Genomic DNA, 13,310 nt, shown 5'->3' with positions numbered 1-13,310 from the left:
TTTTACAACACCTGTACGGTTATTTTTGGCCTCTTTTGGTGCTTTGCACTGCACCTGGCTTCTGCCCAGACCACTTTCTTGTAGTCACCAAATTTCCCAACTTTCCCTTTTTTGGGGGTTTTTTGCAATTGCATTTCTTTTGATCATATCTCCTTTCCAGAGTGTTTGTAAGCCTTTCTTTGCAGGGTCGCAAGATTTGGTTTCCCTTCCCGAAAGGAAATGAAATTTCCTTTCGGGAAGGGAAACCAAATCTTGCGATTTTAATGGGGATCAATTGGACAAGCTTTGGGGCAAGTCCCTGCACTTGTTGGGCTGTCATGCCTTTTCATGGCTTTGGCTCTGGCTGAGATTTTTTTTTTTCTTTTTTTTTATTTTTGAATGCATCCGTGCCATGTCCCTCATATCTTCCCCACCAAGTTGTATGTACCTCCTTGGATTTTGTTTTGCTTTTACAACACCTGTCAGCATCCTTTTGGCCTTTTTTGGTGCTTTGCACTGCACCTGGCTTCTGCCCAGACCACTTTCTTGTAGTCACCAAATTTTCCATTTTTCTTTTTTTTTTTTTTCAATTTTGTTTCCTTTGATCATATCTCCATTCCAGAGTGTGTGTAAGCCCTTCTTATTTGTTTTGGCCTTCAGCAGGGATCAATTCTGGCAAGGCTTGGTGTATGTTGTGCGTGTCCTTGCGGTTGTTTGCATGCCATGCCTTTTCATGGCTTTGACTTTGGCTGAGATTTTTTTTTTTCTTTTTTTAAGTATCCATGCAATGTCGCTCATATCTTCCCCACCAAGTTGTGTCTGCCTCCTTGATTTTTGCCCTTTTTTTACAACACCTGTCAGGTTATTTTTGGCCTCTTTTGGTGCTTTGCACTGCACCTGGCTTCTGCCCAGACCACTTTCTTGTAGTCACCAAATTTTCCATTTTTCTTTTTTTTTTTTTTTCAATTTTGTTTCCTTTGATCATATCTCCATTCCAGAGTGTGTGTAAGCCATTCTTATTTGTTTTGGCCTTCAGCAGGGATCAATTCTGGCAAGGCTTGGTGTATGTTGTGCGTGTCCTTGCAGTTGTTTGCATGCCATGCCTTTTCATGGCTTTGGCTCTGGCTGAGATTTTTTTTTTTTCTTTTTTTAAGTATCCATGCAATGTTGCTCATATCTTCCCCACCAAGTTGTGTCTGGCTCCTTGATTTTTGCCCTTTTTTTACAACACCTGTCAGATTATTTTTGGCCTCTTTTGGTGCTTTGCACTGCACCTGGCTTCTGCCCAGACCACTTTCTTGTAGTCACCAAATTTCCCAATTTTCCCTTTTTTGGGGGTTTTTTGCAATTGCATTTCTTTTGATCATATCTCCTTTCCAGAGTGTTTGTAAGCCTTTCTTTGCAGGGTCGCAAGATTTGGTTTCCCTTCCCGAAAGGAAATGAAATTTCCTTTCGGGAAGGGAAACCAAATCTTGCGATTTTAATAGGGATCAATTGGACAGGCTTTGGGGCAAGTCCCTGCACTTGTTGGGCTGTCATGCCTTTTCATGGCTCTGGCTCTGGCTGAGATTTTTTTTTTCTTTTTTTTATTTTTGAATGCATCAGTGCCATGTCCCTCATATATTCCCAACCAAGTTGTATGTACCTCCTTGGATTTTGTTTTGCTTTTACAACACCTGTCAGCATCCTTTTGGCCTTTTTTGGTGCTTTGCACTGCACCTGGCTTCTGCCCAGACCACTTTCTTGTAGTCACCAAATTTTCCATTTTTCTTTTTTTTTTTTTTCAATTTTGTTTCCTTTGATCATATCTCCATTCCAGAGTGTGTGTAAGCCCTTCTTATTTGTTTTGGCCTTCAGCAGGGATCAATTCTGGCATGGCTTGGTGTATGTTGTGGGTGTCCTTGCAGTTGTTTGCATGCCATGCCTTTTCATGGCTTTGGCTCTGGCTGAGATTTTTTTTTTTTCTTTTTTTAAGTATCCATGCAATGTTGCTCATATCTTCCCCACCAAGTTGTGTCTGCCTCCTTGATTTTTGCCCTTTTTTTACAACACCTGTCAGGTTATTTTTGGCCTCTTTTGGTGCTTTGCACTGCACCTGGCTTCTGCCCAGACCACTTTCTTGTAGTCACCAAATTTCCTAACTTTCCCTTTTTTGGGGGTTTTTTGCAATTGCATTTCTTTTGATCATATCTCCTTTCCAGAGTGTTTGTAAGCCTTTCTTTGCAGGGTCGCAAGATTTGGTTTCCCTTCCCGAAAGGAAATGAAATTTCCTTTCGGGAAGGGAAACCAAATCTTGCGATTTTAATGGGGATCAATTGGACAAGCTTTGGGGCAAGTCCCTGCACTTGTTGGGCTGTCATGCCTTTTCATGGCTTTGGCTCTGGCGGAGATTTTTTTTTTCTTTATTTTATTTTTGAATGCATCCGTGCCATGTCCCTCATATCTTCCCCACCAAGTTGTATGTACCTCCTTGGATTTTGTTTTGCTTTTACAACACCTGTCAGCATCCTTTTGGCCTTTTTTGGTGCTTTGCACTGCACCTGGCTTCTGCACAGACCACTTTCTTGTAGTCACCAAATTTTCCATTTTTCTTTTTTTTTTTTTTTCAATTTTGTTTCCTTTGATCATATCTCCATTCCAGAGTGTGTGTAAGCCCCTCTTATTTGTTTTGGCCTTCAGCAGGGATCAATTCTGGCAAGGCTTGCTGTATGTTGTGCGTGTCCTTGCAGTTGTTTGCATGCCATGCCTTTTCATGGCTTTGGCTCTGGCTGAGATTTTTTTTTTTTCTTTTTTTAAGTATCCATGCAATGTTGCTCATATCTTCCCCACCAAGTTGTGTCTGCCTCCTTGATTTTTGCCCTTTTTTTACAACACCTGTCAGGTTATTTTTGGCCTCTTTTGGTGCTTTGCACTGCACCTGGCTTCTGCCCAGACCACTTTCTTGTAGTCACCAAATTTCCCAATTTTCCCTTTTTTGGGGGTTTTTTGCAATTGCATTTCTTTTGATCATATCTCCTTTCCAGAGTGTTTGTAAGCCTTTCTTTGCAGGGTCGCAAGATTTGCTTTCCCTTCCCGAAAGGAAATGAAATTTCCTTTCGGGAAGGGAAACCAAATCTTGCGATTTTAATGGGGATCAATTGGACAAGCTTTGGGGCAAGTCCCTGCACTTGTTGGGCTGTCATGCCTTTTCATGGCTTTGGCTCTGGCTGAGATTTTTTTTTTCTTTTTTTTTATTTTTGAATGCATCCGTGCCATGTCCCCCATATCTTCCCCACCAAGTTGTATGTACCTCCTTGGAGTTTGTTTTGCTTTTACAACACCTGTCAGCATCCTTTTGGCCTTTTTTGGTGCTTTGCACTGCACCTGGCTTCTGCACAGACCACTTTCTTGTAGTCACCAAATTTTCCATTTTTCTTTTTTTTTTTTTTCCAATTTCCTTTCCTTTGATCATATCTCCATTCCAGAGTGTGTGTAAGCCCCTCTTATTTGTTTTGGCCTTCAGCAGGGATCAATTCTGGCAAGGCTTGCTGTATGTTGTGCGTGTCCTTGCAGTTGTTTGCATGCCATGCCTTTTCATGGCTTTGGCTCTGGCTGAGATTTTTTTTTTTCTTTTTTTAAGTATCCATGCAATGTTGCTCATATCTTCCCCACCAAGTTGTGTCTGCCTCCTTGATTTTTGCCCTTTTTTTACAACACCTGTCAGGTTATTTTTGGCCTCTTTTGGTGCTTTGCACTGCACCTGGCTTCTGCCCAGACCACTTTCTTGTAGTCACCAAATTTCCCAACTTTCCCTTTTTTGGGGGTTTTTTGCAATTGCATTTCTTTTGATCATATCTCCTTTCCAGAGTGTTTGTAAGCCTTTCTTTGCAGGGTCGCAAGATTTGGTTTCCCTTCCCGAAAGGAAATGAAATTTCCTTTCGGGAAGGGAAACCAAATCTTGCGATTTTAATGGGGATCAATTGGACAGGCTTTGGGGCAAGTCCCTGCACTTGTTGGGCTGTCATGCCTTTTCATGGCTTTGGCTCTGGCTGAGATTTTTTTTTTCTTTTTTTTTATTTTTGAATGCATCCGTGCCATGTCCCTCATATCTTCCCCACCAAGTTGTATGTACCTCCTTGGATTTTGTTTTGCTTTTACAACACCTGTCAGCATCCTTTTGGCCTTTTTTGGTGCTTTGCACTGCACCTGGCTTCTGCACAGACCACTTTCTTGTAGTCACCAAATTTTCAATTTTTCTTTTTTTTTTTTTTTAATTTTGTTTCCTTTGATCATATCTCCATTCCAGAGTGTGTGTAAGCCCTTCTTATTTGTTTTGGCCTTCAGCAGGGATCAATTCTGGCAAGGCTTGGTGTATGTTGTGCGTGTCCTTGCAGTTGTTTGCATGCCATGCCTTTTCATGGCTTTGACATTGGCTGAGATTTTTTTTTTTCTTTTTTTAAGTATCCATGCAATGTTGCTCATATCTTCCCCACCAAGTTGTGTCTGCCTCCTTGATTTTTGCCCTTTTTTTACAACACCTGTCAGGTTATTTTTGGCCTCTTTTGGTGCTTTGCACTGCACCTGGCTTCTGCCCAGACCACTTTCTTGTAGTCACCAAATTTCCCAACTTTCCCTTTTTTGGGGGTTTTTTGCAATTGCATTTCTTTTGATCATATCTCCTTTCCAGAGTGTTTGTAAGCCTTTCTTTGCAGGGTCGCAAGATTTGGTTTCCCTTCCCGAAAGGAAATGAAATTTCCTTTCGGGAAGGGAAACCAAATCTTGCGATTTTAATGGGGATCAATTGGACAAGCTTTGGGGCAAGTCCCTGCACTTGTTGGGCTGTCATGCCTTTTCATGGCTTTGGCTCTGGCTGAGATTTTTTTTTTCTTTTTTTTTATTTTTGAATGCATCCGTGCCATGTCCCTCATATCTTCCCCACCAAGTTGTATGTACCTCCTTGGATTTTGTTTTGCTTTTACAACACCTGTCAGCATCCTTTTGGCCTTTTTTGGTGCTTTGCACTGCACCTGGCTTCTGCCCAGACCACTTTCTTGTAGTCACCAAATTTTCCATTTTTCTTTTTTTTTTTTTTCAATTTTGTTTCCTTTGATCATATCTCCATTCCAGAGTGTGTGTAAGCCCTTCTTATTTGTTTTGGCCTTCAGCGGGGATCAATTCTGGCAAGGCTTGCTGTATGTTGTGCGTGTCCTTGCGGTTGTTTGCATGCCATGCCTTTTCATGGCTTTGACTTTGGCTGAGATTTTTTTTTTTCTTTTTTTAAGTATCCATGCAATGTCGCTCATATCTTCCCCACCAAGTTGTGTCTGCCTCCTTGATTTTTGCCCTTTTTTTACAACACCTGTCAGGTTATTTTTGGCCTCTTTTGGTGCTTTGCACTGCACCTGGCTTCTGCCCAGACCACTTTCTTGTAGTCACCAAATTTTCCATTTTTCTTTTTTTTTTTTTTTTCAATTTTGTTTCCTTTGATCATATCTCCATTCCAGAGTGTGTGTAAGCCATTCTTATTTGTTTTGGCCTTCAGCAGGGATCAATTCTGGCAAGGCTTGGTGTATGTTGTGCGTGTCCTTGCAGTTGTTTGCATGCCATGCCTTTTCATGGCTTTGGCTCTGGCTGAGATTTTTTTTTTTTCTTTTTTTAAGTATCCATGCAATGTTGCTCATATCTTCCCCACCAAGTTGTGTCTGGCTCCTTGATTTTTGCCCTTTTTTTACAACACCTGTCAGATTATTTTTGGCCTCTTTTGGTGCTTTGCACTGCACCTGGCTTCTGCCCAGACCACTTTCTTGTAGTCACCAAATTTCCCAATTTTCCCTTTTTTGGGGGTTTTTTGCAATTGCATTTCTTTTGATCATATCTCCTTTCCAGAGTGTTTGTAAGCCTTTCTTTGCAGGGTCGCAAGATTTGGTTTCCCTTCCCGAAAGGAAATGAAATTTCCTTTCGGGAAGGGAAACCAAATCTTGCGATTTTAATAGGGATCAATTGGACAGGCTTTGGGGCAAGTCCCTGCACTTGTTGGGCTGTCATGCCTTTTCATGGCTCTGGCTCTGGCTGAGATTTTTTTTTTCTTTTTTTTATTTTTGAATGCATCAGTGCCATGTCCCTCATATATTCCCAACCAAGTTGTATGTACCTCCTTGGATTTTGTTTTGCTTTTACAACACCTGTCAGCATCCTTTTGGCCTTTTTTGGTGCTTTGCACTGCACCTGGCTTCTGCCCAGACCACTTTCTTGTAGTCACCAAATTTTCCATTTTTCTTTTTTTTTTTTTTCAATTTTGTTTCCTTTGATCATATCTCCATTCCAGAGTGTGTGTAAGCCCTTCTTATTTGTTTTGGCCTTCAGCAGGGATCAATTCTGGCATGGCTTGGTGTATGTTGTGGGTGTCCTTGCAGTTGTTTGCATGCCATGCCTTTTCATGGCTTTGGCTCTGGCTGAGATTTTTTTTTTTTCTTTTTTTAAGTATCCATGCAATGTTGCTCATATCTTCCCCACCAAGTTGTGTCTGCCTCCTTGATTTTTGCCCTTTTTTTACAACACCTGTCAGGTTATTTTTGGCCTCTTTTGGTGCTTTGCACTGCACCTGGCTTCTGCCCAGACCACTTTCTTGTAGTCACCAAATTTTCCATTTTTCTTTTTCTTTTTTTTCAATTTTGTTTCCTTTGATCATATCTCCATTCCAGAGTGTGTGTAAGCCCTTCTAATTTGTTTTGGCCTTCAGCAGGGATCAATTCTGGCAAGGCTTGGTGTATGTTGTTCGTGTCCTTGCAGTTGTTTGCATGCCATGCCTTTTCATGGCTTTGACTTTGGCTGAGATTTTCTTTTTTCTTTTTTTAAGTATCCATGCAATGTTGCTCATATCTTCCCCACCAAGTTGTGTCTGCCTCCTTGATTTTTGCCCTTTTTTTACAACACCTGTCAGGTTATTTTTGGCCTCTTTTGGTGCTTTGCACTGCACCTGGCTTCTGCCCAGACCACTTTCTTGTAGTCACCAAATTTCCCAATTTTCCCTTTTTTGGGGGTTTTTTGCAATTGCATTTCTTTTGATCATATCTCCTTTCCAGAGTGTTTGTAAGCCTTTCTTTGCAGGGTCGCAAGATTTGGTTTCCCTTCCCGAAAGGAAATGAAATTTCCTTTCGGGAAGGGAAACCAAATCTTGCGATTTTAATGGGGATCAATTGGACAAGCTTTGGGGCAAGTCCCTGCACTTGTTGGGCTGTCATGCCTTTTCATGGCTTTGGCTCTGGCTGAGATTTTTTTTTTCTTTTTTTTTATTTTTGAATGCATCCGTGCCATGTCCCTCATATCTTCCCCACCAAGTTGTATGTACCTCCTTGGATTTTGTTTTGCTTTTACAACACCTGTTAGCATTCTTTTAACTTTTTTTGGTGCTTTGCACTGCACCTGGCTTCTGCCCAGACCACTTTCTTGTAGTCACCAAATTTTCCATTTTTCTTTTTTTTTTTTTTCAATTTTGTTTCCTTTGATCATATCTCCATTCCAGAGTGTGTGTAAGCCCTTCTTATTTGTTTTGGCCTTCAGCAGGGATCAATTCTGGCAAGGCTTGGTGTATGTTGTGCGTGTCCTTGCGGTTGTTTGCATGCCATGCCTTTTCATGGCTTTGACTTTGGCTGAGATTTTTTTTTTTCTTTTTTTAAGTATCCATGCAATGTCGCTCATATCTTCCCCACCAAGTTGTGTCTGCCTCCTTGATTTTTGCCCTTTTTTTACAACACCTGTCAGGTTATTTTTGGCCTCTTTTGGTGCTTTGCACTGCACCTGGCTTCTGCCCAGACCACTTTCTTGTAGTCACCAAATTTTCCATTTTTCTTTTTTTTTTTTTTTCAATTTTGTTTCCTTTGATCATATCTCCATTCCAGAGTGTGTGTAAGCCCTTCTTATTTGTTTTGGCCTTCAGCAGGGATCAATTCTGGCAAGGCTTGGTGTATGTTGTGCGTGTCCTTGCGGTTGTTTGCATGCCATGTCTTTTCATGGCTTTGACTTGGGCTGAGATTTTTTTTTTTTCTTTTTTTAAGTATCCATGCAATGTTGCTCATATCTTCCCCACCAAGTTGTGTCTGGCTCCTTGATTTTTGCCCTTTTTTTACAACACCTGTCAGATTATTTTTGGCCTCTTTTGGTGCTTTGCACTGCACCTGGCTTCTGCCCAGACCACTTTCTTGTAGTCACCAAATTTCCCAATTTTCCCTTTTTTGGGGGTTTTTTGCAATTGCATTTCTTTTGATCATATCTCCTTTCCAGAGTGTTTGTAAGCCTTTCTTTGCAGGGTCGCAAGATTTGGTTTCCCTTCCCGAAAGGAAATGAAATTTCCTTTCGGGAAGGGAAACCAAATCTTGCGATTTTAATAGGGATCAATTGGACAGGCTTTGGGGCAAGTCCCTGCACTTGTTGGGCTGTCATGCCTTTTCATGGCTCTGGCTCTGGCTGAGATTTTTTTTTTCTTTTTTTTATTTTTGAATGCATCAGTGCCATGTCCCTCATATATTCCCAACCAAGTTGTATGTACCTCCTTGGATTTTGTTTTGCTTTTACAACACCTGTCAGCATCCTTTTGGCCTTTTTTGGTGCTTTGCACTGCACCTGGCTTCTGCCCAGACCACTTTCTTGTAGTCACCAAATTTTCCATTTTTCTTTTTTTTTTTTTTCAATTTTGTTTCCTTTGATCATATCTCCATTCCAGAGTGTGTGTAAGCCCTTCTTATTTGTTTTGGCCTTCAGCAGGGATCAATTCTGGCATGGCTTGGTGTATGTTGTGGGTGTCCTTGCAGTTGTTTGCATGCCATGCCTTTTCATGGCTTTGGCTCTGGCTGAGATTTTTTTTTTTTCTTTTTTTAAGTATCCATGCAATGTTGCTCATATCTTCCCCACCAAGTTGTGTCTGCCTCCTTGATTTTTGCCCTTTTTTTACAACACCTGTCAGGTTATTTTTGGCCTCTTTTGGTGCTTTGCACTGCTCCTGGCTTCTGCCCAGACCACTTTCTTGTAGTCACCAAATTTCCTAACTTTCCCTTTTTTGGGGGTTTTTTGCAATTGCATTTCTTTTGATCATATCTCCTTTCCAGAGTGTTTGTAAGCCTTTCTTTACAGGGTCGCAAGATTTGGTTTCCCTTCCCGAAAGGAAATGAAATTTCCTTTCGGGAAGGGAAACCAAATCTTGCGATTTTAATGGGGATCAATTGGACAAGCTTTGGGGCAAGTCCCTGCACTTGTTGGGCTGTCATGCCTTTTCATGGCTTTGGCTCTGGCGGAGATTTTTTTTTTTCTTTATTTTATTTTTGAATGCATCCGTGCCATGTCCCTCATATCTTCCCAACCAAGTTGTATCTACCTCCTTGGATTTTGTTTTGCTTTTACAACACCTGTCAGCATCCTTTTGGCCTTTTTTGGTGCTTTGCACTGCACCTGGCTTCTGCACAGACCACTTTCTTGTAGTCACCAAATTTTCCATTTTTCTTTTTTTTTTTTTTTCAATTTTGTTTCCTTTGATCATATCTCCATTCCAGAGTGTGTGTAAGCCCCTCTTATTTGTTTTGGCCTTCAGCAGGGATCAATTCTGGCAAGGCTTGCTGTATGTTGTGCGTGTCCTTGCAGTTGTTTGCATGCCATGCCTTTTCATGGCTTTGGCTCTGGCTGAGATTTTTTTTTTTTCTTTTTTTAAGTATCCATGCAATGTTGCTCATATCTTCCCCACCAAGTTGTGTCTGCCTCCTTGATTTTTGCCCTTTTTTTACAACACCTGTCAGGTTATTTTTGGCCTCTTTTGGTGCTTTGCACTGCACCTGGCTTCTGCCCAGACCACTTTCTTGTAGTCACCAAATTTCCCAATTTTCCCTTTTTTGGGGGTTTTTTGCAATTGCATTTCTTTTGATCATATCTCCTTTCCAGAGTGTTTGTAAGCCTTTCTTTGCAGGGTCGCAAGATTTGGTTTCCCTTCCCGAAAGGAAATGAAATTTCCTTTCGGGAAGGGAAACCAAATCTTGCGATTTTAATGGGGATCAATTGGACAGGCTTTGGGGCAAGTCCCTGCACTTGTTGGGCTGTCATGCCTTTTCATGGCTTTGGCTCTGGCTGAGATTTTTTTTTTCTTTTTTTTTATTTTTGAATGCATCCGTGCCATGTCCCTCATATCTTCCCCACCAAGTTGTATGTACCTCCTTGGATTTTGTTTTGCTTTTACAACACCTGTCAGCATCCTTTTGGCCTTTTTTGGTGCTTTGCACTGCACCTGGCTTCTGCACAGACCACTTTCTTGTAGTCACCAAATTTTCCATTTTTCTTTTTTTTTTTTTTTAATTTTGTTTCCTTTGATCATATCTCCATTCCAGAGTGTGTGTAAGCCCTTCTTATTTGTTTTGGCCTTCAGCAGGGATCAATTCTGGCAAGGCTTGGTGTATGTTGTGCGTGTCCTTGCAGTTGTTTGCATGCCATGCCTTTTCATGGCTTTGACATTGGCTGAGATTTTTTTTTTTCTTTTTTTAAGTATCCATGCAATGTTGCTCATATCTTCCCCACCAAGTTGTGTCTGCCTCCTTGATTTTTGCCCTTTTTTTACAACACCTGTACGGTTATTTTTGGCCTCTTTTGGTGCTTTGCACTGCACCTGGCTTCTGCCCAGACCACTTTCTTGTAGTCACCAAATTTTCCGTTTTTCTTTTTTTTTTTTTTTCAATTTTGTTTCCTTTGATCATATCTCCATTCCAGAGTGTGTGTAAGCCATTCTTATTTGTTTTGGCCTTCAGCAGGGATCAATTCTGGCAAGGCTTGCTGTATGTTGTGCGTGTCCTTGCAGTTGTTTGCATGCCATGCCTTTTCATGGCTTTGGCTCTGGCTGAGATTTTTTTTTTTTCTTTTTTTAAGTATCCATGCAATGTTGCTCATATCTTCCCCACCAAGTTGTGTCTGCCTCCTTGATTTTTGCCCTTTTTTTACAACACCTGTCAGATTATTTTTGGCCTCTTTTGGTGCTTTGCACTGCACCTGGCTTCTGCCCAGACCACTTTCTTGTAGTCACCAAATTTCCCAACTTTCCCTTTTTTGGGGGTTTTTTGCAATTGCATTTCTTTTGATCATATCTCCTTTCCAGAGTGTTTGTAAGCCTTTCTTTGCAGGGTCGCAAGATTTGGTTTCCCTTGCCGAAAGGAAATGAAATTTCCTTTCGGCAAGGGAAACCAAATCTTGCGATTTTAATGGGGATCAATTGGACAAGCTTTGGGGCAAGTCCCTGCACTTGTTGGGCTGTCATGCCTTTTCATGGCTTTGGCTCTGGCTGAGATTTTTTTTTTCTTTTTTTTTATTTTTGAATGCATCCGTGCCATGTCCCTCATATCTTCCCCACCAAGTTGTATGTACCTCCTTGGATTTTGTTTTGCTTTTACAACACCTGTCAGCATCCTTTTGGCCTTTTTTGGTGCTTTGCACTGCACCTGGCTTCTGCCCAGACCACTTTCTTGTAGTCACCAAATTTTCCATTTTTCTTTTTTTTTTTTTTCAATTTTGTTTCCTTTGATCATATCTCCATTCCAGAGTGTGTGTAAGCCCTTCTTATTTGTTTTGGCCTTCAGCAGGGATCAATTCTGGCAAGGCTTGGTGTATGTTGTGCGTGTCCTTGCGGTTGTTTGCATGCCATGCCTTTTCATGGCTTTGACTTGGGCTGAGATTTTTTTTTTTTCTTTTTTTAAGTATCCATGCAATGTTGCTCATATCTTCCCCACCAAGTTGTGTCTGGCTCCTTGATTTTTGCCCTTTTTTTACAACACCTGTCAGATTATTTTTGGCCTCTTTTGGTGCTTTGCACTGCACCTGGCTTCTGCCCAGACCACTTTCTTGTAGTCACCAAATTTCCCAATTTTCCCTTTTTTGGGGGTTTTTTGCAATTGCATTTCTTTTGATCATATCTCCTTTCCAGAGTGTTTGTAAGCCTTTCTTTGCAGGGTCGCAAGATTTGGTTTCCCTTCCCGAAAGGAAATGAAATTTCCTTTCGGGAAGGGAAACCAAATCTTGCGATTTTAATAGGGATCAATTGGACAGGCTTTGGGGCAAGTCCCTGCACTTGTTGGGCTGTCATGCCTTTTCATGGCTCTGGCTCTGGCTGAGATTTTTTTTTTCTTTTTTTTATTTTTGAATGCATCAGTGCCATGTCCCTCATATATTCCCAACCAAGTTGTATGTACCTCCTTGGATTTTGTTTTGCTTTTACAACACCTGTCAGCATCCTTTTGGCCTTTTTTGGTGCTTTGCACTGCACCTGGCTTCTGCCCAGACCACTTTCTTGTAGTCACCAAATTTTCCATTTTTCTTTTTTTTTTTTTTCAATTTTGTTTCCTTTGATCATATCTCCATTCCAGAGTGTGTGTAAGCCCTTCTTATTTGTTTTGGCCTTCAGCAGGGATCAATTCTGGCATGGCTTGGTGTATGTTGTGGGTGTCCTTGCAGTTGTTTGCATGCCATGCCTTTTCATGGCTTTGACTTTGGCTGAGATTTTTTTTTTTTCTTTTTTTAAGTATCCATGCAATGTTGCTCATATCTTCCCCACCAAGTTGTGTCTGCCTCCTTGATTTTTGCCCTTTTTTTACAACACCTGTCAGGTTATTTTTGGCCTCTTTTGGTGCTTTGCACTGCACCTGGCTTTTGCCCAGACCACTTTCTTGTAGTCACCAAATTTCCTAACTTTCCCTTTTTTGGGGGTTTTTTGCAATTGCATTTCTTTTGATCATATCTCCTTTCCAGAGTGTTTGTAAGCCTTTCTTTACAGGGTCGCAAGATTTGGTTTCCCTTCCCGAAAGGAAATGAAATTTCCTTTCGGGAAGGGAAACCAAATCTTGCGATTTTAATGGGGATCAATTGGACAAGCTTTGGGGCAAGTCCCTGCACTTGTTGGGCTGTCATGCCTTTTCATGGCTTTGGCTCTGGCGGAGATTTTTTTTTTCTTTCTTTTATTTTTGAATGCATCCGTGCCATGTCCCTCATATCTTCCCCACCAAGTTGTATGTACCTCCTTGGATTTTGTTTTGCTTTTACAACACCTGTCAGCATCCTTTTGGCCTTTTTTGGTGCTTTGCACTGCACCTGGCTTCTGCACAGACCACTTTCTTGTAGTCACCAAATTTTCCATTTTTCTTTTTTTTTTTTTTTCAATTTTGTTTCCTTTGATCATATCTCCATTCCAGAGTGTGTGTAAGCCCCTCTTATTTGTTTTGGCCTTCAGCAGGGATCAATTCTGGCAAGGCTTGCTGTATGTTGTGCGTGTCCTTGAAGTTGTTTGCATGCCATGCCTTTTCATGGCTTTGGCTCTGGCTGAGATTTTTTTTTTTTCT

Source organism: Haemorhous mexicanus, chromosome 3 (assembly GCF_027477595.1).
Source record: "Haemorhous mexicanus isolate bHaeMex1 chromosome 3, bHaeMex1.pri, whole genome shotgun sequence".
In the NCBI taxonomy this organism is placed as follows: domain Eukaryota; kingdom Metazoa; phylum Chordata; class Aves; order Passeriformes; family Fringillidae; genus Haemorhous; species Haemorhous mexicanus.
This window is presented reverse-complemented; position numbering follows the sequence as displayed.